Raw genomic sequence first — 24,892 nt, 5'->3', positions numbered from 1 at the left:
ATCATTGTTTTGATAGAGAAATGGGAAAAAAAAAGAGAAGGAAAGCACAGACAGCAGCACAGCACATCGGCCTGACTACCAGAGCCAGGCCCAAAGGGTTAAAGCAGCCCAGAAAACCTTAGGGGATCCCTCAGGATGCTCCCGAGCAGACTCCAGTAATGAATTTTCACTCCTGTATTTTCATTATCATTGTCCCATTGTCCCCCTTAGCTCTGCAGCACATTATTCCTGTCATTGAGGCAGCTGCAAGGACAGTGCTGCTCCCTCAGCTTTCCTCTTGGAAATGTGATGGGCTGAGCCTCAGGGCAGGAGTGTGCACGGGCCGTTACCCCAGGAATGATGCTCTGCTTTGCCTCTCTCTCCCGCCAGCTCCTTCAGATTGCCCAGAGAGCCCCAGGTTTGCCACAGTGCTCAGCAGAGCTTGGTATTTTGTTCTTTGGGAGATGAGCTGGAGGTACCATCCACCCCCCTTCCCTGCTCATCCAGCCAAGCTCACATATTGTGATTAAAGACAGGGATAGACCTGCTTGGATTTGGTGCAGCTGAACTGGGTGGGAAGGAGCATCAACCACCTCACTGCTAATAAGAATAGTCTTTGTTTTCATTTTTTCTTTCTAGAAATATTTTATAACTTCATGGCACAGGCTGCTCAGTGAGGTTGATGCCCCATCCCTGGAAGTGTTCAAGGCTGAGTGGGATGGGGCTTGGAGCAACCTGATCTCATGTAAGATGTCGCTGCTCATGGCAACCCAAACAATTCTGTGATTCTATGGAAATTTATTAGTTCCCTGAAAACTGGGGAACTGGAGTGGTGGCAGTGGTAATTTGTGTATTGCACCCTGATACAACACCACTTGGAGTTTATCCCTCTTGTTTGGTAGGATCAGAGGAAGCTCTTTTATTTTTCCCAAGATCCCCCAGAAGTGGAAAAGCAGAAGGAGTAAGGCAGAGTCTTCCACAAGCCCCAGCTTGCTGTACTTGAGGTTGCATTTTTAAACACCAGTGTCACTCTAGTGCTGGTCCCACAACTGACTTACTGAGATCGTCGGCTTTATCGTCGTCTCCGCTTCCACAGCCCGGGCAGAGCCTGCAAGGAAAACAGGACTGTCAGTTCCCAGGCCTTGAGCGACCAAGCTGCTCACCTGGAAGGGAGCAGTTCTCCCTCAAATCTGTGTTTTGCTTCTGTCACCTGGTTTAGCTCAAGGGTGCTATGGGGACATCCATGGAGACCCATGTGGCCCTTTGTCTGCCTCCTCCCTGCCCGTGGCTCAGGGCTGCATTTGGAGCCGATGCCTTTGGGCCAAGGGTGTGTCTTGCCCTCCTGATCTGTGTCCCTTTCTGCTTTAGGACTACTCAAGCAAAAAAGACCCGAAGCCTGTGACGACCCCTACAGAGCCAAGGAAGTGAGAACTGGTCCTCTTTCAGAGAGGGAAAACACTGAAGAGGCAAAGCATCTCCATCACTCTAAAAGTATTCCTTAAATAATCATCCATAACAAAGGTAAGAGAAGGTCTCCTGGGTGTTAGGTGTGAGGGCTGTGTGTGGTGCACTTGGTGTTTGGAGCTCATCTGCCTGTGATGGGTTTGCACCAGTAAAGTCTGGAGCTGTGTGGGTGCTGGTGCCAGCACAGCTCTGTCACCAGGGTCCCACTGCCACAGCCGCTCGCTCCCTCCAAAGCCCTTCCTGCTCGGTGACCAGATGCCAGTGGATTCACATTGCTGGGGGCAAACACAGGCTCTTTGCTCTTTCCATCAGCACTGGGTCAGATGGCAGGGCTCCCCCCCACTGAGTATTATTGTTGTTATTTATTTGTACCGTGGCAGTGCCTGGGAACATCCCCTCAGGGCTGGGAGCCTTTCGTGCTAAGGCAGGGCAGGTTGTGACATGCAGCACCAGCAGAGTGAATGCTGAGTGTCACTGCAACTACCCCACTGTCCTCATCCGTGCCAGTGTGGGGGTCACAACCAGCCATCACCCTTAATGCCTGCCTTCTTTCTGGTTCATTTGGTGCCAAAATCACAGAATCATGGAATCATTTAGATTGGAAAAGACCTCAAGTCTGACCTTTGTCTGAACACCGCCTTGTCAACTAGACCAGATCACTGAGTGACACGTCCAGTTGTTTCTTGAACACCTCCAGGGATGAGGACTCCACAACCACCCCACCAACAGTGGGAACTGGCCACTCCTCAGGACCATGTTGCAGAACAGCCCGGGAGCAACGCGGAGGTTTGGTGGGCAGCCGACCCTGACCAGCAGCCGGAGAGCACCTGAGAAAGCAGGGCTGTGCAAACAGGCTGCTTTGGGTACAGCAGCAGGACTCCAATTAAGCAGGAGCTGGTTCCCTGGGTTTTGCTCCTTGAGCCCTGCTGTCCCAATTAACTGGCTCCCCTTACAGTGTTTTTCAACTGTACAGAGATGAGCCAAGGACACATGAACGTAACGTGATCCAGGAAGATTCCCCGAGTGCCAGGAAGTTGGAGCGCTGCTGCCTCTGCTCTTTATGGCCGTGCTCGCTGCCTGGGGCTCCTCGGAGCACAGTTTGGAGCAGAGCTGTTGGGCTCTCACGTGCCCACAGCTGTGTTAGTGCTGCAGGAGCTCCTGTTCTGATGCACCACAGAGCCCCCACTGTGCCCCTGCCACGGGGGCTCTCCTGTGGTTGCCTGGAGAAGCTATTGCTCTTGGCCAGAAAGCCCCAGTTGATTGGTGATGGTGCAAAATGCCTAATTTGGGGGGCAGAAAACACCAGGTGATATCCATGGCCAATCCCTGCCCATGGCCCCTCTCCCTGCAGCCCAGCTGCAAGCCCTGGCTCCCTGCCTGTGCCCCCAGCCCATGGGGTGGTGGCCAGGCACAAGATCTGCTTCCTGCTCCTGCCATTGCCACCCCTCCCCTGCTCCTCCTGCTGCCCTGCTGTGCCCCTTCTGTCCCTGGTGCCCTTGTCCTAGGGGCAAACGGGGCAGCAGATCCTTCCTGGGAGCTCTGGGCAGCCGGAGCTGCATCAACGACGGCCACCAAGGGCAGGTCGTTGCTGGGTGATTGTGGCTTTTGAGGGTTTCCCTGCGGTGCTGTGATCCCTCTGCCAGTCAGCATTGCTCAGGGTGTCTCTACCTGCCAAATTCTGCCTACAGCTATCCCAGGCTTTTGCTCACGCAGGAGCAGGACCCTCCGTAGCAGCTGGTGATGCTGGCCCGGGGGCACCGCGATTTTTGGGACCGTTTAGTGTTAACCCCTGCCACGCCAGCAACCCCTCCGGCTCTCCCCCGGTGCCGGTGCCCTGGCCAGCCCGCAGGTGTGCAGGGGGCCCAGGTGGCCTCGGTGAGCACATCCTTTGAGGTGAGGAGCCCGGGGCTGACAGTGGCCCCGGGCCAAGCTGCCCTGACCATCTGCTCCGCTCTGTGCCAGCCCGACGGCTGCTATAACGAGCGTGCGTGCGCTGGGCGCGGAGCCGCCGGTAACAGGAGCCGCCGGACCCCGGCGAGGAGCTGACTCTGTCTTTTCGGCTCTGCCCCGTGTATATTTATCTGTACGTACAAACACAGCCGCCGGCAGAGGTGGCTGGGTGTCCCCAGGCTGTGCCGGTCCAGCGGCCCTGTGCCTGCGGCCCCGTCCAGCCTTGGGGCTGTGGGGAGCAGCCGAGGGGCTGGAGGGCACCGAGGGGGAACTTGGGGTTGCTGAATGTGGGCAGCAGGATTTGGGGGGTTTCTGTGCCCGTTTGCTGTCCAGAAAAGGGGATGTCAGGGGTCCCTGCTGGCCTGTAGCAAAGCCAAGGGCCAGGAGCCATGAGGCACATTGGGATGGTGAGAAGGAGGGGGGAGAGCAGGAGCAGGCCCTGTCTTCTTCCTTTTGGGAGCAGCAGTGAGTGGCCCGGTCATAAATGGGACTTTTATCTAGAATATACACCTTGGGAACGCAGAAGAAAAGCAGGAAAGGGCTTTTCTCAGTGCTAAAGAGCTGCCAGCAAACACCTGACTCCATACTTTGATTTGAGCCAATCAAACAAACGCAGCCCAAAGCACGACTTTCTCTGAGCTGGGGTTTGGTTTTTCAGTGGAGCATGTTATCAAAGGCAGAAATGTGGCAAGAGGATTGAATGAGGACTCCTGGGGTATTGTGTGCCCAAGGACGTGGCACAGCACGTGGCTTGGGGCATTTTCTATTATTCTAATATTCTGTCTTTGAATCTTAGCCCTCGCTCTCCTTGTAGCCTGTAAAATGCACGAGGCCACTCCTTATTTGGAAAGAGATTTTCTTTGAGAGCCAACTTAATGCTGGTTTGGATCAGAGTGACCCTCGCAGGGAGACTCATTTCCACCAAGCTTAAAAATCTTTCAAGAATTGCCCTAAAAACAAAATGTGTCAACATTGAAAGAACTGCTTAAAAATAAATCAGAACTTATGCTGCCTGAGGTTAAGGGACCAGAAATGTAAATTTGGGAAGAAAAGACTGGTGGAAGCTCCCTGCAATGTTCCCTAAACCTAACAAGGTCTTTTATTTCCATCCCAAAAGCATAACGAGAGTCAAAGAAAAAGAAACCTGAATCTAGTTGACTTAAAGGTCATGAGACTTAGCGTCGGGATATTTGAGGTCTCGTGATTTTTTAAATGTTAATACTGCAAGGGCTGCTGTGGGAGATTCACTGCCACAGTTCCCAGCTCTGACCCAGAGACTCGAGCTGTTTCTGCCCTGCTTTAGTGGAAGTTTGATGATGGAGTTACCAAGTTATCTGTAGGAAAGGTCTCTTATACAAGGCCCATGAGAAAGCACCAAACTGGAGATGTTTTTTTTTTTTACTAATTCCTATAACATTTCTGATGTTTTCTGATCAGCCCCCAAAGCATGTAGTTTTTTAGGATTTTGGCAGCTAAAGCCACTGTCATCTCTCGTTTTTGTCCTCAGGGGTCTCGGCACACCTTAAAGAGGTCACCTGAGCTCCTGCCTGAGTCTCGAAGAGTGAGGACTGAGATCTGAGGGTGAAGAACCTCATGAACCTGCTGCAGAGCTGAGGTTAGAGGCACATTTCTCTTTAGTACTTGATGTTCTGAGCCTGCCTCTCCTCTCCTTTTCCCAGCCCTGAGTTTTACCCTCACATCACCTGGAAGCTGTTGGTTGAAATATTTCATACTCGGTTTGTATGTAACGCTCAACAAGTGCACAGGACGGCTCTTAAAAGGTCACATTTATACAAATCTGTAACGCATGTGTATAAAACAGGTCAGTTTAGAGTGAATTCTGAACTCCTGTAAAACATGGAAAGGTTTCCTTAGGGCAATCCACTTTAATGCTTGGTCAGAGGAGGCCTGGACCTCACCACCCTCATAAGGAAGAATTCCTTCCCAATATCCCATCTAACCCTGTCCCCTGGCAGTGGGAAGCCATTCCCCCTTGTCCTATTTCTCCAGGCCCTTGTCCTAAGTCCCTCTCCATCTCTTCTGGAGCCCCTTCAGGCACTGAAAGGAGCTCTAAGGTCCCCCTGGGGTCTTCCCTTCTCCAGGTGAACAGCCCCAGCTTGCCCAGCCTGTCTCCAGAGCAGAGGGGCTCCAGCCTTTGGAGCACCTCTGCGGCCTCCTCTGGACTTGCTCCAGCAGCTCCATGTCCTTGTTATGTTGGAAGCCCAAGAGCTGGAGGCAACTCTGCAGGTGAGGTCTCACCAGAGTGGAATAGAGTGGCAGAATCATCCCCCTCGACCTGCTGGCCTTAAGCCCTCTCCCATCTCTGCCCTTCCTGGGAATGGCTGCAGACACACCAGCCAGCCATGGAGCAGGGGGTGTGGGCTGTGCCTCCAGCTGCTCCATCATCCTGGCTCTGAGCATGGAGGTGACACTTCTCCCCAGCAGCAGATTCTCCCCTCGGCAGCTCTTCTCGGGGGCTGCTTGCCCTGACCAGGGATGGGGATTTTCCCAGACGGAGTTCCTCGGGCTACAAGATAAGGAGGTGAACTGCAATTGCAGGGTCAGCTGAGGGGCTGTGATTCACCTGGCGGACGTCAGCCCCAGGGCTGGTTACACCCCGGGGCTGTGTGCTGCCTGATGGACTTCCTTCTGGGAAAAGCTACTCAGTCACTCACTCAGTTGCTGAGAAGCAAATCCTGATGATTCAGTGTGGCTGTATATGACTTAGATGAGGTGAATTCTTGTTCTGCACTTAAATCCAGAGGGGCAGGTGCTCAGCTGCTGAATCACATCTGCCCGTGAGCAGCTCAATCCCCGCAGGGCAGGAGAGCTGTGGTATTTACACCGCGGTTTACAAACCCTCAATGCCTCCGTGCAGCCTCTCGGGTGATTGCCCACATTATGCTCAGTGCCTGCCAGTCCCTTCCCAATGCAAACACCTAATTAATTCCCGTGCTTTTAAGGAAATGAAGCCATACAGAAATATGCCACCGGTAACAAATTATGTGGTACCAGTGCCACCGATTAATGCTGCAGGAAATAATACTCTATTTCAGATGCTGAATGGTTTTTTTTTTTTGTTCTAAATTAATTTGCCATCATACAATAAATCACGGAATGAATCATAAAATGGTTTGTGTTGGAAAGGACCTCAAAGATCACCCAGTTCCAATCCCCCTGCCATAGGCAGGGACAAAAATACCATCTTGCCTGGAAGTTGCTAAATTAACATGCAGACATTGTCCAAAGGGCTAGAAGGGAATTTTATTTTTTCCCCTCTTATTTTCATTATCTGAGAGCAGATAAGTGTATAAGTCTGCAGTACCATGGATGGCTGTCCCAGTGCTCCCAGCCTCCAGCACACCTCCCATCCCAGTGCTCCCATCTTGCCTCTCCAGGAAGCTGATGGATGCTGCAGGATTTCTAAAAACCAGCAGCTGCCAAGACACCATCAGTCCCTGCTGGAATTGTGATTACCTCCTTGCCCAGGTGATGCAGAAGCTTCGGATGTTTCCCATGCAGGTGAGGATGTGAGCAAGACCTTCTGGGGCTCTGTCAGACCGGCCACAGCTTCGCTTTCCGTGGAGTAGATGGGAAAAGTTGTGGGAAAAGGTGGAAGTGAGTGAAGTTTATAGTCCCACCAGGGCTGATCTTTGCACCTGTCAACTCCAGTAACAGCTCCATTTACGGGAGCTCATAAAGGAGAACTCTCTACCTGGCCAGGTGTGGTACCGAGCACTGGGGGGGTGGTTTTGATGGGATGCCCGTGTGTGAGTGCACCAGGAAATGCCAACACAAGCAGGTGCCATGGAGCACAGAGAGGCAATAAGGAAACGAGCTGGGGTAAGTTCCCTGCTCCTTACTGGCTGCCTGGAAGGGTGCAGGAAGTGAAAGCAAAAGAGAAAGCAGGACTGGAAAGCGGGTGTGGTGGGTGGTGGCACCTGCAGTTGTGCGGGAGGAGGTGTTTTCCAACATGGGCTATGACTGCCTTGAAAGGTCTCTCAGTTTATCACCCAAGTGCTCTGTGCAAACACCCTAGAAAACACTCCAGGAACAGTGATTAGATTAAACCCCAAATGAATCGCACTGTAATCAGGCCCCAGAGTTGGGAGGTAACATCAGTTTAGCAGGGCTGGTGTGCAAGGATCAGCTTAAAAATAGCCAGGCTATCATTGTCAATATTTTTATTTATTTATGTAGTTTTCAGAAGCTTTCTAAGTGTCTGCTTAAGAAAAAGCAGCATCCTGAGACATTTCCCACTCACCCTGGGTTGCAGGGTGACTCTGATTAGTGCCGGCTGCTGGGCAGTGGGTGAGGAGCTGAGTGGCTCCTGGCATCCTTCTTGTAGGGCCATCAGAAGTGATCTCAGGACATCAGCCAGGGAAGACCATCAATGCCAGGGGCAAATGAGGCCGAGAACAGAGACTGTTGGGTGTCCAGCTAATCATCAGGAGGGGAGAGCTGGCTGGGTACAATGGTTCCTCAGCAGGGGCTCCTGGTTCCACAGCTCCAGGTGGTGTGGGCAGGGCTGCAGCTGAGGGCAGGTTACATCCCCGGACACTGGGCACATCAGCACGTTCTGCTGGGTCAAATGCAGAAGAGCTCAGTTGAGAAAATGTGAAATGAAGCCTGCTACTGGTCTAAACCCAGCTCTGAAAATGAAAGTAACCACTTCTACAAGTTTAAAACCGGTGCCATGTAGCAGCTCAGCGAGTCTGTAAGTAGCACTTGCCCCTCTCCCCAGTCTTAATGCTCTGTCCTGCTAAGACATAGAGTTAGTTAAAAAGAGATTTTCTTCAAATCCCACAGACTCTCACCCAGAAGGACACTGGGTGTATTCCTGGTGGGCTCTCAGCAGCTGGGACGTCTGGAAGGAGCAGCACAGCAGCATCGAGACGCTTCACCTGCCACCCAAACCCCACTGTGAGTAGTGAGAAATGAATTTGATAGTGTGGAAAATCTGGGCATTACTGAGAAGTTAAGTCAGTCTCCAACTGGATTCATTCACTGCTGGTAGTTGGAAAAATTAATAAAGTGCAGACCTGAATCAATCTTGCTGATATTCCGCAAAACATGAACATTATCTATGGCAAACTGCTGGAGTAGCAGCTCAGGCTCGGACCAGCAAGAGGCTTTGTGTGCTGGGATGCTGCACCCTGGAGCCTGCTGGGGAGGGGCTGGGAGGGGTGTCCTGGCTTCCAGCCCCTCCACCAAGGCTGGCTTGGTGTTCAGCTGGGTCCCCTCATCACCAGCCGTCGTGTCCCTGCCCTCGTGACAGTGTCTTTCTTTTCCAAGTGGAGCAGCACTGTGGGTGTTACTTGCTGTACGTTATAGCCTGGTGGCTTTGCCACACTGTCCCGAGCATGGAGCTGGACATTTAAATCCCCAGCATCCCAAATATCACCTTCAGGATGCAGCTTTCAGAAAATAAAGCCGGATGAGTTGAGCTCTGGTTCCGTGACTGCAGTGAGCACAGTGAAAACCTATTAAACGCATTTCTAGGGAATAATTTCCTGGCTTGTACTGCACTGATCACAGATGAGGTTTGAATTTGGGCTATAGATATAAAAAATGCACCAATTAAGCTGGTTTTTTTGCACCTGGCAAGAGGTGAGTGTGTGAAAGTTAAAGTGGCCTTGGCTCGTGTGGAGCGGGGTTATCTGTGCCGGCCATAAATCGAACCGGGACGGCTTAATTGCTCCTTCACAGTAAATAAAGCTCTGACTGAGATGTCTGCTCTCTAATACAGGGGGGATCTCCCGGGCTGTGGAGGATGATAGCTAGCCGGAGAAATCCATTCCGGGGCTCTTTGGGATCGATAAGCAGTTAAGGGAGCGGCGGGAAGATGACATTGCCTGTCTTTGTGCGCACACACCGCAGAGGGGCCGGGCCGATAAAGGGCAGCGCTCGGCTCGGAGCCATCGGCTTCAGAATGTGGTGGTTCCTGGTGGAATTTTGGACACTTGGTGAGGTAAGAGCAGCCTGTGCCTCACAGTGAATGGTTGGGGACCATCACCCACCCTCATGCTGGGCCGGTGCCTGAAGTCAAGGTGATGGGCTGAGCCACCAGGTTCAGTAATGCTGTGAGGGCTCTGTGGTTCTGAGGGCTTCCAGGGCCAGCCCAGCTTGCAGGTGGCCAGCCCAGCTTGGAGGTGGCCAGCCCAGCTTGCAGGTGGCCAGCCCAGGGCTGCCTCACTCGGGCTGCAGCAAATCCACTGTCACAGTGGACGGAGCTCGGGGGCTCAGAGCTGGTTTTAGCTGAAGGCTCCCAAGACGTGCTGTGGGGAGGTAGTGGCTCCATCCAGCTTTCTGCAGAAGGTCCCTTCCACTCCTGACCATACTGCTGGTGGGTGGTCTGCACTCTCAGCTTTTTTCTGTGCTGTTTCCCCCAACCCTGGAGATGTTGGACCCTGCCATCAACTATGGGAAACGTAAATGGCAGTGTCTGGCTCATCCCTAATGATTTACCTGGAAATGCTGTTGTGCAGAAGGGAGATGAATTGCCACTTAGCTTCTAGCTCCTGCCCTCCTGCCTTTTAAAAGGGAAATATTGCAGTTGCTTTCTAGCCCCACTACTCCTCACCTGGCTTGTGTTTAATTATTAATTCTTCCCTGCCAGGGAAGAGCCGGTGGGACTGCAACAGGAGCTGGACCAAGCTGCTGCCCCTCCAGCCCCAAACCCAACTGAGATTCAGAACAGACCAGGAAAAACCAAATTGTGAAGCAAACACTGTTGTGATTCTGCTTAGTGATATGTGGGGTTCCACCTGGCATTGCTCCCCTTAGGCACACACACCTTCCTCACTCCAGTAATGCAGGATGCTGGAGTCTGTGGGTGAGACCAAACTCCCACCAGCCTCAGGAAGAGTTAGAAAACCCTTCTATCCTCTGAACTAAGTCTTTTTGGAAAGAGGAAAGTTCTCGCTGATGGTTTTGGAGCAGATGCACCCAGTGGCACAATTTGCCAGCAAACATTTGGGAAGGTCTAGGGTCAAGTCACGGTGTAAAAGGTGATATATTACATTTCTTTTAGTGACCATGTGAAAAAATGGCCCAGCTCACAATCACTTTGGCAGGACAGAGGGATGTGAGGCTCACCAGAGCTGTTATTTCCAGTGGCTGATCTGCTCAGCCTTGTTTAATCCATCGTCCTTGAGCCAATCTGCTGAAGTGGCACTGAGTGCACCCCGATGCAAAGCACAGGCTCACAAAGCTGGGGCTGGACGAGGCATCTGGTGCACCAAGGCACCACCACCTTCTGCCTCAAGGTTTTCCAGCAGGTAGGTGTGTGACCCAGTCTCAGTAATGCTAATTCTAATGAATTTTTTTTAGGGGAAGGTGGGGTAAACCCTTGCAAAGTACTTGTAGATCTGTGCTGTTCAAGCTGATCAAGCTTAATGGCAGAGTTGGAAACACGAGTCAGGACTTGGCTGTTTTTGTGGTGGGGTTTTTTTTTTTTGTTTTTATGTTTTTGTTGTTGTTATTTTTTTTTCTGAAGTGATATTCTATGTTTTTGAGCAAGTAGTGCCACGATTCTCCAAAAACTGTGGAAGTGGGGAGTAACCCACAAAGTGTAGGAGCAGAAATTCCCTCAGACATCCCCCCTACTCTGACCTGGCTAAAACGAGCCAACAGGTTCTAAAATTGTGGGGTAGGGAGTGGGGATGGATGAAAACGTGCTTTGTTTCCCCAAGGAGGCTGACTGCAAAACCTGCCTCGGAAAAAGAAAGTACATGCTTTGCCCTTTGCCACAGGGAATGTCTTCCCTCTCGTGGTATCCATTAAAATGAAACTTTAACTGTTTAAAATGATTCTGCCCTTACCTCTGTGGCCTTATTTAGATCTAGACACATCCCGTCCTCCCTCCCAGCCCATGCCAGCCCTGTCACAGCGTTACGGAGTGTTGGGATGTTGCACATGTACAGGTGGTGCTTCCAAAAGCATCCGTGTGGATGGACGCTTGGATCCAGGCTGTCAACGAGGACAGCACTGTCCATCCCATGGGAGCATCGGGCTACCTTCCCTAGAATGTAACCCCTTCCCAGCATCATCCTCCATCACCCTCCTGCCAAAATCCCTTCTTTGCCCTCATTCTTCCTCTTCTGTGGCTTCAGGATTATGTTGTTTTGGGTTTTTTTCCCCAGAAAAAACAAATCCCTGAGCTTGGAAGCATTGCATGGACACGTGAGCTGGGGGAGGGATGGCAGCTTTCTCCCTGCCCTTGGCCGCACCATCAAAGTGCTGTGGGCACTGAAAAGCCTGGGCAGGGGTCTTGCTGAGCTCTGCAGCTGTGCAGGAATTGCTCTCCAAATTCGAGATGTTCTCTGTATTTATTTTTCCGTCTGGGTCCGTTTGCTGACAGCCAACAACCCGTGGCTTCGGGCAGCCAGTGCCTGCGCTACATATTTTTGTTCATCCGTCCCTCCCTGCCAAGAGCTGGAGTCAGACAACTGGCTCCGGCTGGTGCCAGCTCTGGTTGCTCACACAGGGATTAGCACGTAAACTGCTTTGGTCCCCCTGCGGAGGCCGAGCGTGGCCTTCTCTCTTACCCTCCCGCTGCAGTTGCCTCTGTGAAAGATGTCTCTGACTTTGCTCTTGACTTTCTGCAAGAGGTTGTTGTAACAAAAGGATTTTTCCTGTTTTTTTCGGGTGTCTCTGCACCCTGGGTAACGTGGGAGAGCATGAGTGCCTCGTGGTTCACTGTGTCTCAGGCTGCTCCTGTGCTTGACCCTTGGGCTGGACACCAAGAGGGATTAAGGGGAAGTGTTGGACCTGGGGATTTCCAGAGAACCAAGAAGTAATCTCCTAGTGCTGGGAGACTAAAACAAACCCTCCCTGAGATGGTGAGCACGACTGGATTTCTCTGTTGTGGTTTCTCTGTGCTCACAGCCCTTGCCCAGGACTCCACAAACAGAAATAAAATCAGCCGAAAAAATACAAGAGGCCCTGAGATGAGAACTGGGCAAATGATGAAGGAAGACAGTAAAACCAATGTAGAGATCTTGGGCCACCTCATCAAATAGCAGGAGCTGGAGTGGGGGTATTGATTTCAGCAGAGCTGTGCCAGTTTATGCAAGTTAGGGCTCTGACCTAAGTATTTCACCGTAATAAAGATATCCAGATGCTGGAAAACTTCCAGGGAAACTGTCTCCTTGGATCAGGTTGGTTATTGATGTATATGCATATCTATACATACACATTAACACCGCTTGGGGCTGTAAAATCGCACATTTAAGGCACCTTACAGCTCGACTTCAACTGTGCCAGGTGGTTACCTGTGCAACCTGCCAGAGTGAGGTGTTGTCCTTGGCAGGACCAAACGTTATTCCTGTTCTCCGGTGCACAGGGAAACTCGATCCTTGCTCTTCCCGTCACTCCGGAGCGTGACCGGGAGGTGGCAGGGGGGGTGGGACGCTGGGTTTCTGCGAACCCGCTGGCGCGAGGGGGGTCGGCGGGGCGGGAGCGGGGCCGCGGGAATGTGCAGACTCAGTCCTGTCCTTGGAAGAGCCAGGGGGGAGTGCTGCTGGCGAGGAGGGGGCTCGTTTCGGGGTCCCCGGGCTGTAACCCTGCCCTCCCTGCTGGATCTCATTGCAGGGAGCGGTGCTGGGCAGAGCCTGCCCGCGGCTCGCTGGGGATCCCAGTGCGGAGTTCGGACAGACTGGTTTGTGCTGTTCCTGCCTGGTGGGACAGTGGATGCTGTGCCCTTCATCCGACTGCCACCTCAGGGCACCCCAGGAGATGCTCTTGTGCGTTCAGGACCTGGGGACCTGCCTGCAAGTCCCAGGTCTGTCCTCTGAACCTGAGCTCAGACTTGGCTGGCAACAAAATGAAGCCAGGTCTAAGGCTCTAGGTTTCCCATGCTTCCAACAGGTCCTTGTGAGTGCTGAGCAGGATGCTTGGAAGCCACTCAAGTGGGAACGGTTTACTTCCATAGGCTATTATATTTGCTTTGAACCACCTTCTTGCTGCGTTTTACACAAAGCCTCCTCTCTTTGGAGCAAAGCTTCTGTTTAGGTCTAATTTCTTTCAATGGGACTTCAGCCTGTGCTCAAGTACTTTGCTGATTTGAGGCCCCCGTCATTAACTTTGCAGTTGATTACTCAAGTGGATTTTAGGTGGAGGAATGGGAATGCTAACATCCAGTGGGAAGAGTTGAGCCAGTGCTCAGGCTTAAGTTGAAACCAGTCTCAAAGAATTAGCGCAGTGCCGTTGGGAGGGTTGGTCAGCGCTGGATCCCGGAGTTGCTCGTCACAGTGTGTTTCCCCGCGGTGTCCGGGTGTCCTCCCGGCTCAAGGGAGTACCTGCCACGGTGTCTGGTGTCGGCAGAATCCTCCCCCTGCTCCGTTTAACAGTTTAATGGCGTTTGGCAGCTTTAAAATTACAGTCTGGGCGGCTTCCCCCACACCAGAGCCGAGGAGGCGCAGAGCTGATTGCCTGATTAACTCCTCGGCGTCGCAGATCATCAGGAATGCAAACAACCCGCACGGTAAATACACATTTTAGGGCAGATCAGCAGCGCACACACACTTTGAGGCCTTCACCAATTACCCAAATTGGTACGTTCCAGTCATTGCATCGGCATATCGGATATAATGTATCATAGAAAAATCAGCGGCTCACAGCTGAGGTTGTCTGTTGTGCTGTGGTTCTCAGCTTGTTGATAGTTTTATTTTAGAAAAGAAACAAATAGATTATTTTATGAGTACATTTATGGATGATGTAAAATTGTATGTACAGTTAGGGGTGGAGTGTGTCAACCCTGAGGTGCTGCCTGGTCTCGAGGCAGCAGCATTGGCCTCGTGCTCTGGCCTGGCTCATTGGTGGTGAGGGAAAGCAAAAGGGTTTTTCTTTTTAAATCATGATTGATGGATGATTTATAACCAACTGCGGGGGCTTGAGTTCTGGCAAAATTATGACATTCAGTGCAAAGGGGGGAAAAGTGTGTTTTCCTCCCAGTACCCCCTGTTCAGTCTGGCCTGTGTGATGCAGCCTCTGGCCACCAGCCACATGGGCAAACTGAGGCAAACCCTTTTTTATCCCTTTAACAGGGCTTGGGCACGCTCTGCAAGATTATTCCAAATTATTTTGAGAGAGATGAAGGGAATGAGCTCAGTGTAACACTGAAGAGCCTCAAAAGGGGTCAGTATTCTTCTTCAAACACACAAACCTGCATGGATGCGCTGACCTTTGAAAAAACACAACACACACGAAAATCAGCTAATCTAAAATGAAGGGATGATTTTGCTGTTGCCAAAGAGGCTCAAAAGCGTCGCTTTGCTCAAGCTTATCTCTTCTCCCCCCTCCAGGTCTTGCTCTCGTGTTGTACCGTCTCCGCACCCCGACGGTGGGAGCATCGCACCTGTAATCTGCAGATAACCTTTGTGCCTCCGGCTGTGTCTGCCCGCGTGCCCTGGGGGATCTCCCTCCCCGTTCCTTCCTTCAGCATTCAGGATCACTGCTCTCTGTGCTGGCATGACCTGAGCGTGCTTGTGGGCGTGGAGACTCCCACAGAATAAACGCCGTGTTTGGAGCCTGTGCTCAAACACCCTTCCCTGTATGTCTGCCATGTTCTCCGTATGTGACAGACACAGACGGGCGCCTCATCCCACGGAACTCTGTTGGAGCTCTGTTTGTGGGGAGCTCGTGAGGCTCAGGGGGGCTTTGAGCTGCTCCAATGCCAGGGTTTGCTCCCCCCTCGGAGGGCTCCACATTGGTGTGGGCTCCCACCTCCACGCTGGGTGCAGAGCCCTTCCCAGCACAGCAGCTCAGCTCTGTGGGCTGCCAGGAGGTGAACAAAACAGCCCAGAGCAAGGAGGTGGGAGATGAAAAGAAACTTTGATGAAAGAAATGAAAGGGCAGGGAAGGGAAGGGGGTGTTGCCTGATGTCGCCAGGAGATGCTTGAAGCTCCTGGAGGGAAAGTGGGAGCAATAGTGTGGGAGAGGGGAAGTTTCTGGGTATGAAGGAGATGCTGATGGATGGGAGCAGTGAAGGTGCTAGTGGAGCCTGGCCACAGTCACAGTGTGGAGCACTTTGGGTTGGGATTGTGTCATGATTGATCAACCCAGCCTAATTAGAGCATTACAAAGTGGTTTGGATTGGGAGAGACCTTAAACAACATCTCAGCCCCCCCTGCCATGGGCAGGGACACCTTTCACTGGGCCAGGTTGCTCCAAGCCCTGTCCAACCTGGCCTTGAACACCTCCAGGGATGGGACAGCCACAGTTTCCCTTCCTCCTGCTTTTGAAGGATCTTCCTCAGCTTGGATAGCCCAGGGACAACTCCACAGCTGGCAGCCTGTGGGAGCTGTCACCAGGTGAGGAAGAGCTGGAGGTAGGTCATGCAGAGAAGTGATGCCCACTGCCTCTTGGGGCACCCCAGTGGAGCTCTCCAGCTGCAGAGGAGCCCTGTTAGGAAAAAATGAGTTTCAGCTGAGATGTGGTTGCAGGATAAATAAGGGCCCAGATGCACTGCAGGAGGTTATGATTAGCTGGGGTGGTGCTTACTGTCCTCTCTGGCAAAGCAGGGGCCATTCCTTCCTTCCCCTGGAGTGGTGGCTCAAGCTGAGCATCTGTGCCTTACCTTCTCGAGCCTGAGGGACATGGCTGAGCTGCTGGAGAGCTCTTGGGGTGCTATGCCCTGCTCCTGATGGGACAGCAGAAAGCAGTTGGCTGTCCTCTGCCATATGTCCTCCATTCCTCCTCTTTGATTGCCACAATTCCAGACTTGTTACCTGTCATCTGCTTCCACCCACACTTTTGGGAGTGATCCTGTACCAGTGCACGATGGATCCGTCCTCGTCTGTGCTTCTGCTGTGAGCCTGGAGCTTTGAGAACACACCTAGAAATGTCAGCTAAAAATAATGAGATTAATGATCCTCACCCAGAAGTTGGGCTTCTGTTTTCCTAGAAAGCTGGATGGAAACCAGTGATGAGAGCTCTTTGCCAGTGGACAGGGAAGCTTGTCTCCAGCCAGCCGAGAGCGGGCTGTAGCCCAAGCAGAAGATGCCCTGCTACAGCTCCTTTTGGAGGGAAACTCCACCTTTTTGGTTGATGTTTAGCTTCTGGCACATAGCAGTGCTGTGCCTCTGAGAGATGCTGGCCTGTGGCTTTCCTGCTGATGTCCAAGGAAACAAGTCCCTGGGAGGAGACGTCTGCCTTGTCCTGGCACAGCTGCTGCCCCGTGTGGCCGGGGAGAGCAGGAGGATTTCTCCCGTGTTTCTCCTTTGGTATTTGCCTTTCCGGAGCAGGTGAAGGTAAGGATTCCATTTCCTGCTCTGCACAGGGAGTCTGGATGTGGGCTCTGCCCTGCTTCCCTCCGTACCAGGTAACCCTCCAGTTCACTTATCTAAGTTCTTGCTGGCATCTCTCATTTACTGGAAATCTTTGTTATTTCCCAGGAACACGGCGATGTATGCAGGACGATGTCAGATTCTGTGTAATAAATTTACTGAGAGGTTTTTTTTGCACTACCAGCTACTCCTAGCTTCTGTAAAATCAGTAATGATTTAGCTGTAAAAGGCTTTGCTGTGCGTCCTTCAGATACGAAATGAGCAAATGACATTGGAGGCTGGCAAAGTGAAAAGTGGATTCATTCCCGTTCCCAGAACGGGGCTTGCTCGTGGACAAATTGGCACGAGACCCGGAGATGTTAAATGGGCAAAGCAGGCTTTGGAAATTAATCATTTCCTATTAATGAGGAAGGTCCTGCCCTCCCGCGTGCCTGCAGGGAAGGAGAGCAGTGCAGGGAGGATGTGCAGGCCCCTGCAAATATTTGGGGTAGCCTGTGGTGTGCAAGGAGCACCTTGCGCTCAGGCCGCCTGGTCCTTCCCCGCGTTCCGTCCCTTTCCTGGGTCGGGTTTTAGTTCCGCTCTCCGGCGGCAGCTGCCGGTGCAGGGCCCCAGTGCTGCCGGCTGCTGACCTCCAGAGGCTGGTGGGAGAAAACCTCGGCCACCCGAGTGGCCTCCGGGCACTCGGGCTGCAGGTCCCCAGCCCGGGCAGCAGCACAAGGGCGCGTCCGGCCCCAGGCTGACGCTGGTCCTTGCTGGTGGGTGACTGGGACAGGAGGCGGCTGGCCTGGGTGAAGCCCTGAGCAGCTCTCCTCGCTCGGGGGCTCCCCAAAACGTCTCGTCTAATTGGTACCAGCAAGGAGCCCTTTCTCCAGTGGGAGGGATCCGCCCAGATCCATGGCTGGATCTGGCAGCTGCTCAGGCTTGGGGACCTCTAGGTAGGCTGAGAGTGTAGGAGTGGGGACAGACTGTCCCAGTGACCCAGGCTCAGGTGTGGAGCTCGAGACCCTCCTCAAGTGCTGCCTCTTCCCAGAGTTCATGCCCTTGAGCCAGGGATGTGCAACCTGGAAAGGGGCCTGGGATGAACCTGGTGGCATGTACAGGAGTGATGCCTGCAAAGAGGCAGCATATGTGTTCAGGCTTTGTTAGGACAGTTTCCTCTGTAACTGAAAAGCCCCTTGCTGCTGTATTTACCTTCCTGGTGGGGACTGTCACTGTCCCTGGCTGGCTGCGGTCACCCCAAAGTGCAAAGCTGGCAGAGAGGTGGAGGGGCATGGAATGCTGCTCAGGTGGGCATTGTTCTGCCCACACTGAAATAGTCTAGTTGCAAATGATGTTTTTGCACAAGCTGTTATAGCACCTGCCAGTTAATTTTCAGAATTACCCCTGCACAAGTCTAGAGTTTTGCCTGAAAGATCTCTCTTAGCTTCTTCTTTTTTTAATCCAAATCCAGATTTTTCTATTCATTTTCTGTAACCTGGTATTTGTAAATGGAAATAATTTTGTGTCCCTACTGGATTTTTAAAAATGAAACTGCAGGTAACAGTTAAAAGCTTTCTTTGCAGACCCTGATCAAAAGCCTTTGCAGGTTTTGATCCAAAAGCTCTGGTTTCAGTAAAAAAAAAAGCTGTTGTCCATCTGTCTTCCCCCACCTGTATTGCCCTCTCTGCTCTCCTCCCCCTTCCACTTAGACGAAAAAAACCCACGTTTCCACAGGCTCAATCAGCATCAGAGTCACTTATTTAAAGGGAGGAAGAATATCATGATATTTCACTGCCTGTTTTGGATTCTGTGAAGGAATTTCATCCCCTCCCAGTTGCCACGTCTCTGGCATCCCTCCCAGATCTGAACTCTCTGGAGGACGGAGGCAGAATTATCTCTGAGCTTTGCAGCTGCCAGATGTTAACCGATGAAACGGCAGCCTCGCGCTTCCCTCTTCGCTCCGGGTAAACCTCTGCCGGCCTGCCCTGTTTGAAATGCAAAACTCCCTCAAATCCCCTCTCACAGGGTTCTTGACGTCTCCTGTCAATCAAGCCTGGCAAAGACTCCCTTCATCCCTCTTCCAGCAGCTTTGCCTGAAGAACTGCACTTGTGTGTGGCTGAGTGAAGTGCCTGGGCATCCTGAGCCGTGGTGTGGAGGGGTGGGAGCTGAGGATGGGGCAGTTGTCACATCCCTGGAAGGTAGCTGTCCTCTCCTGCCTGGCAGAGTAACCAGGCACAGTCTTCCTCCCCTCCCTGTTGGTGGTATGCAGTGGAGCCAGGGATGTGCAGGTCATTAGCAGGGTCATCCCAGAATCATTTAGGTTGAAAAAGACCTCCAAGTTAATTTGAGTCCAACCTATGCCTAATCCCCACCTTGTCGCCCATTCCAGAGCACTGAGAGCCATGCCCAGTCTTTCCTTAAACACCTACAGGGACAGTGACTCCGCCACCTCCCTGGGCAGTTCCACTGCTTAACAACCCCTTCCATGAAGAAATTCCTCCTGGTGTCCAACCTGCCCCTCCCCTGGCACAGCTTGAAGCCATTTCCTCTTGTCCTGTCCCTTGTTCCCTGGGAGCAGAGCCTGCCCCCCCCTCTGGCTCCCCCCTCCTGTCAGGGAGTTGGAGAGAATGAGAAGGTCCACCCTGAGCCTCCTTTTCCCCAGGCTGATCCCCCCCCCCAGGTCCCTCAGCTGCTCCTTGTATGACCATGAGACTGTGGCTGCTTGAGGATGGTGGGAGCCAGGACATGGCATCTCGTGGTCTTGGCAACTGGTCCCTTGGGAGGGACTTTGGGAAGGGCCACCTGGATGTTGCCAACTGCCCCTGTGGTGCCCGTCATCCCTGTTTGAAGAGGCCCACGGGTGCTGCTGGGGCAGTTTGATATCTGGGATATCAAAGGGGTAGCTTGGTAAAGGCTTTGCTGGGATGCAGGTTTCTCTTGGGAGCAGTGAAATGCTCAAGGCAGAACTCGCTGGGTGAGGTTTAGTGTGTGTGCAGGGAGGTTACAGGGCTGCAGCAGCTCCTTCTGGCCTTCACACCCCTCCGTCTGTGAGGTCCATGGTGAACACAGCAGGGAGGCTGCAGTGCCTGCAGAGGCATTCACTGGCTTGTGTGAGTGTCTAGTGGGTTTGTGGCTTTGAATATTCCTGGTTTTGCTCCCTTTACCTGGAAAAAGCTGGGGTTGTTGCCCTGGGGATGGCAGTGGTACCAGGCACCGTGTGTGGGGTGCAGGACACATGCCCTTGAGTGCAATCATCCATGTAATTACCCTGTGAGTGATAGGAACAGGGGGAACAATCATATTACCCTTATGATAGTGTTCATGGGACCATTGATCACGGTGACAATCGGGAATTCATCACGATAAAGGAGGAAAAAATGGGAAGCTTCCTGTGCATGAGGCGAGCAGCCGATCCCAGACAGCTTTTTGCTCTTTAGTGGGTGATTTCAGCAGAAAAGTGTCTGAGTGGGACCCAGGAGCAGCACATATGAGGTGGGCTGGACCATTCTCCCTTGTCCCTGCTTCTTTGGATGGACTTGCATGTTAAAAACTTGCCAGCTCTTCTGTGCTTCCAGACATGGGGACACAGCTCGGATTGCAACAAGCCAAACGTTGTGACAAAGTGAAACTCTTGTGGCAGGTTCCCCTCCCTGCTTTTTTTTTTTTTTTTTTTTCCTTTTTAAAGCTTCCAAAGATAAATTGCATTTTGCTTCAGGATAATGAAATTTCCTTGGAGAAGCGACATATTTTTCTGTGGCTTTTGCATTCGGAACATGAAGAGAGTTTTTATTTTAAATCTCCATTGAAAGTGTTTGTCTGTCTATATTTTGCTTTCTTCCCTGTGAATGTTCTGACTTCACAGAGCTAGCAGGGACATGGAGATGGAGTGTTTCTGTCACTTATTATAGCTTGCCTTGGCATAAAATTTAATCTTTGGAATTTTTTTTTCCTTCCTAAAGAAATGAAAGTTGAAGCCAGATTAGAAACAGATAAAAAGATGTCATCCATCCTCAGACAAAGCAGTTTTGTTTTTCTCTTTCGCATTTGCCTTTGTTAATCCTCTGCCTTCAAAGGGAACAAAGAGATCCTTCCACCTGGAGAGGCTGGGAAAAAAGGAAAAACGAGGAGCAAGTGGCACTCCTGATCTGTGCTTGTGTTGTCCCGTGGCAGGCGTGTCTGCTGGGACTCACAACCACCCTGGAAAGCCCAATTAAGAGGAAAAACCAGGTGGCAGAAATTGCAGCATCTATGAAACAAAGTGGATTTTTTTGTTCCTGAGAGGAACTTGCTGATCTTTACCTGTCTCTGCTGTCTATTGCTAGAGGAGTAGGGGCCTTCCCTGCCTCCTTCCCTGCCTCCATGGCAGTGTGGAGTGGGGGACACGGCGTGTCCATTATGTTATGTGGGGCCTGGAGTCCCACCAGAGCTGCCTTAACACGGCTCCCCTCAGTGATTAATATGTTCTCAGGCACCGAGAGGCTCAAGGCACTTGGCACTTGACTGTCTCCTATTTCGGAACTTAATAAACAGAATATTCCAGCAGAAGAACCTGCAATTTATCTTTCAGTACTGTGCGGGGAGTTACTCCACGTCCCGGCTCTGGCTGCGTCTCTTGCCCAGGGAATTAATAGACTCTTCCATACCCCAGCTCCCTCTGTTCTCACTCTGGTTGCCAAATTAACCTTCATCTCACCTACTTTTTCTTCACGTCTCGCTTCAATTTAGTCCTCAAATTGTTCACATGACAAAGGAGTCGTCCTTCCTACAGCTTCTTCTGCTCTGATAAGACACCTGAATTTTCTGTGAATGCCTGAAGAGGACAATAACTTCTCTCCCTCCCTCTCTCCCGTTTGCTTCCTGATGGTTTGAGCCCAGAAGTCTCCCTGAGGTTATTTCCCCTGGGAGTACAGTAAGCAGTTTGGGCTGCACTGTGCCAAGTGGCTGAGTTGTGCCCTGAATACACCGAACGTTTAATGCCGCTAATTAACGATATTACATCATATTACATTTATGTGGGCTCACAGGAGGGGGTTCAGCTCCGCAGGCGATGCTGCAGGGGTTGGATGCTCCTCACCATTGCCACCCATGTTCCCTGTCTCATCTGGCTCGCGTGTTGTGACGCACGCTGGACAAGTCTGGAGGGCTGGAAAACTGAAGGAATCTGCTTTTCTCATGGGGGAGAGGATTTACCAGCTCCTCAGGCTTTGACTCCTGGGAGGATGCTGTAGGTGCAGGCTTTTTCTCTGCAATTAATGCACAGGCTGGGAGCAGCCTGCGCTGCCTTGGCAGGATTAGGGATGCGGGAGCGCTGCTCCTGTGCTGTGTGCAAAGCTTCCTGCCCTCCCCGCAGGCCTGGCCTCGGCTTGGAAAATAAACCGGGAGCGTCACGGCTGCTTTAGTTCTGTTCTTGTTCTGGCCTGGGGAGGCTCCCATGTCCTCTGCCAGCTCTGCTGCTCCACGGGGCTGATGCAGGGGAGGCTTGTTTGACCTTTCTCCTGCTCTGAGCCACTCCCATGTTAGTGAGTGGCTTGCCAGGATCCTCCTGCCACCAAGGGTACCGTCCCAGTGAGCCCCTGGTCTGAGCTGGCTGGTAGTTCTGGTGCACCCTCCGGGTGATGTCACAGGATGTGTCAGGCTCTGAGGGCTTGGGCTTGGCCACTTCACAGCTCAGAGGATTTGGGGTGACCCCTCCAGAGGCCCCCTTGCTGCATGGTTGCTCACAAGGGCAGCCTGGTGGGATTCATCTTAGAGCTTCAGCTGGTCCCATCACAGCCAGTGTGGTGGGGACAGTCAGGGACCGGCCCAGGCTGTGACCCCCTTGGTCTCAAAAGCAGTTACAAGGGATTTTTGATGAGATCTGTGTCACGGTGTATTGTAACTCTTGATGCTTCCTTTCACTGGGATCCCAGATCTTCATCCTCCACAAAGGGTTTGGCATCGCCTGAAGCAGCATCTGAGAACAAAGGCAAAGCTGTTAATTAAGACAGAGCTAATTCTGGCAGCAGGCTGCCGCCATCTCGACGCGCTGCCGGCTGCGAGCGCAGAGGGACCGGCCGGGCACGCGACTGCCCAGAGCCTTCCCGGAGGCTCTTCATGCTCTGAGCAGGCCTTTGCCCCGTGTCCTTCCTGCACAGGTGCCTGGTGGGCAGAACTGGAGGTTGCTGGTGGCCCACAGAGTGGTTTTGCCTTCCCCGGGGTGTTTGCTGAGCGCTGCGGTGCTGCCCCTGCCTGGGCTCCGGGGGCTTCTGCTCCGTGGGGCCGATGGCAGCTCTGGGATGGGGGGTCCTGGGGGAAAGGAAGAGATGGGAGCTCACCAGTGGCTGCCTGGTGATGGGTGGGGCACTGTAGGAGAAGCCTCCTGGCTCTGAGAGGGAAACGAAGGAAAACGGTGCCAAAAACCCCACTAGGCTTTAATGTCCTTGGTGTGTCCTCCAAGAGGACACTGGTGGGCATAGTCTCTGGGGCAGCTGGTCACCACAATCCCATCAGGCGAGCAAGGAGGAGCGGCCCTGGGGCACGGTGCTGCCACCTCCCGTGCCTACCCTCCAGATGGCAACACGGCTTTTTTGGAGCCGTGTCCTCCACGAGAAGCGGAGCCTTTGCTGTTGGGAGACTCGGAGCAGGGCTGACGGAACAGAAAGCGTTTTGAACAAACACAGCTGGCTTTCACCCAGCGCAGCCAACTCTTTGGCCAGCTGAAAAGAAATCAGAAGAATATTGATGTTTTATTCTTTTTTTCCCCACACAGAAATTGTCAGGCTTTTTTTGGTCAAACGTTAGTTTCTGAATGCGAGTTTTTCAGTTGATAACAATTATTTGGGAGGAAAAAAAAAGACCCAAACTGAGGCAGTTCTCTGTATAACTCACAGGCTCAGCTCTTCATCTCTTGTATTCTCAAACGATTAACATTTTTTTGCTTTGCACATCATGAATATTCTATACTCGAGCTGTTACTGAGTTGTGCTAGATCAGATAAATAACATGGTGTTGCTTTTATGGCAGACTGGATAAAGATGCAAATAATACTGACATTTACTTCACAGTTTTCTTTCTGTGATCCTCTGAGTGAGTAAACTGGATTGCTGAGATATTCATGGGAAGGAAATGGAGAAGGGTTGTCAAGATGAAAGCAAATTTCCTTAAAACTTAGCCAGAAGGTTCTTGGCAATTTTTTTCTGTTATTTGCTCAGCTGAATGGGAGCTTCTTGAAATATATTTTGCACAACCGCAGAAGGAAAACTCTTATTCCCATGGCACTGCTGTTTTTTGCGCACTCTTTCCCTGAAAAGCCGGTGGTTTTCCAGCGCTCGGTGCCTCCGCGGGGTTTCTGGTCCCACCGTGGTGTCAGGTGGGCGGCCGTGACCGCAGTGAGCCCTGCCCGCGCTGTTTGTCCTCTCCCGCGTGTGCTGGGATGCTATTTTTCCTCTCCCGCGTGTGCTGGGATGCGCGGATCCGTGTGGAGGGAGGGATGGGGTCGGCTGTGCTGTCTGGGTGCGGAGCGGGGGATGCTGAGCCCTGCGAAGGGTGACCAGGGTGGGATGAGAGGGACAGGGCGAGCGTCCTTCTGGATGGTTCCTTTCGGAGGCTGTGGACGTAGATCGCTCCTGGCCGTGTGTGGGCACCAGGACGCGGCCCCGGGGGGCAGTGCCCGGGGTGCTGCTGAGGGATGCTGAGCGCCCTGGTGTCCCCCGGGCCAGGCAGCTGCTCCCCCGCGCCCCGGTGCCCCTCTCACCCCGGAGCAATGCCCAGGAGAAGGCGGGGGCTGAGGGGACGCTTTGCCCGAACCCGAGGGGAGCGGTGCGGGGTCAGACGGGGCACATCCCCGTGGGGCTGCCGGTTCGCTCCAGGCTGCCTTTGGCGGTGAGAGAGGAGAGCGGGATTGCGGCAGTCTGAGCTCGCCGGCCCCTCGCCGGGTCCCGTCCCCTGCTGTGCCCGGTCCCCTCCCGTGTCCCGGCGCTGTCCCCGCCGGGGCCGGCCCGTCGCGGGTCCCGCTGAAGGGAAACATGGAGGGGAGGGTGCCGCAGGCCCGCCAGGGGGCGCCGTCTCCCTTCGCACGGGCGCGCGTGGCTGGCGGGGGCGTGCCCGGGGCGGGGCGCGGCGCGGGGATTGGCGGGGCGGTGCCGGGGGCGGTGCCGGGCGGCGCGGGGATTGGCGGGGCGGCGCCGGGGGCGGGGCCGGGCGCGGCGGGGGCCGGCGGCGGCGTGGCCGCGCGCGCCACTCGCGGCTGCGA

At 52.9% G+C, this 24,892-nt stretch overlaps 2 long non-coding RNA genes across 3 annotated transcripts; both read left to right on the top strand.

The window, feature by feature from the left end:
• The first annotated feature begins 3,428 nt into the window (after positions 1-3,428).
• On the top strand, positions 3,429-8,444 carry LOC135419828 (uncharacterized). 2 transcript variants are annotated; one of them, XR_010433180.1, is made up of 5 exons: positions 3,429-3,526; positions 4,901-5,008; positions 6,792-6,915; positions 7,742-8,110; positions 8,203-8,444. It is a non-coding gene; the product is annotated as an uncharacterized LOC135419828 (long non-coding RNA). The 2 variants fall into 2 exon arrangements; XR_010433179.1 differs by having other exon boundaries at positions 3,431-3,526; positions 7,901-8,110.
• Positions 8,445-9,533: 1,089 nt separating this feature from the next.
• On the top strand, positions 9,534-12,542 carry LOC135419830 (uncharacterized). Its single transcript, XR_010433184.1, has 2 exons — positions 9,534-10,673; positions 11,538-12,542. It is a non-coding gene; the product is annotated as an uncharacterized LOC135419830 (long non-coding RNA).
• The last annotated feature ends 12,350 nt before the right edge of the window (positions 12,543-24,892 follow it).

This window comes from Pseudopipra pipra, chromosome 10, assembly GCF_036250125.1.
Source record: "Pseudopipra pipra isolate bDixPip1 chromosome 10, bDixPip1.hap1, whole genome shotgun sequence".
In the NCBI taxonomy this organism is placed as follows: Eukaryota; Metazoa; Chordata; class Aves; order Passeriformes; family Pipridae; genus Pseudopipra; species Pseudopipra pipra.
The sequence above is the reverse complement of the archived record's forward strand: the minus strand, read 5'-3'. Positions and strand labels throughout refer to the sequence as shown.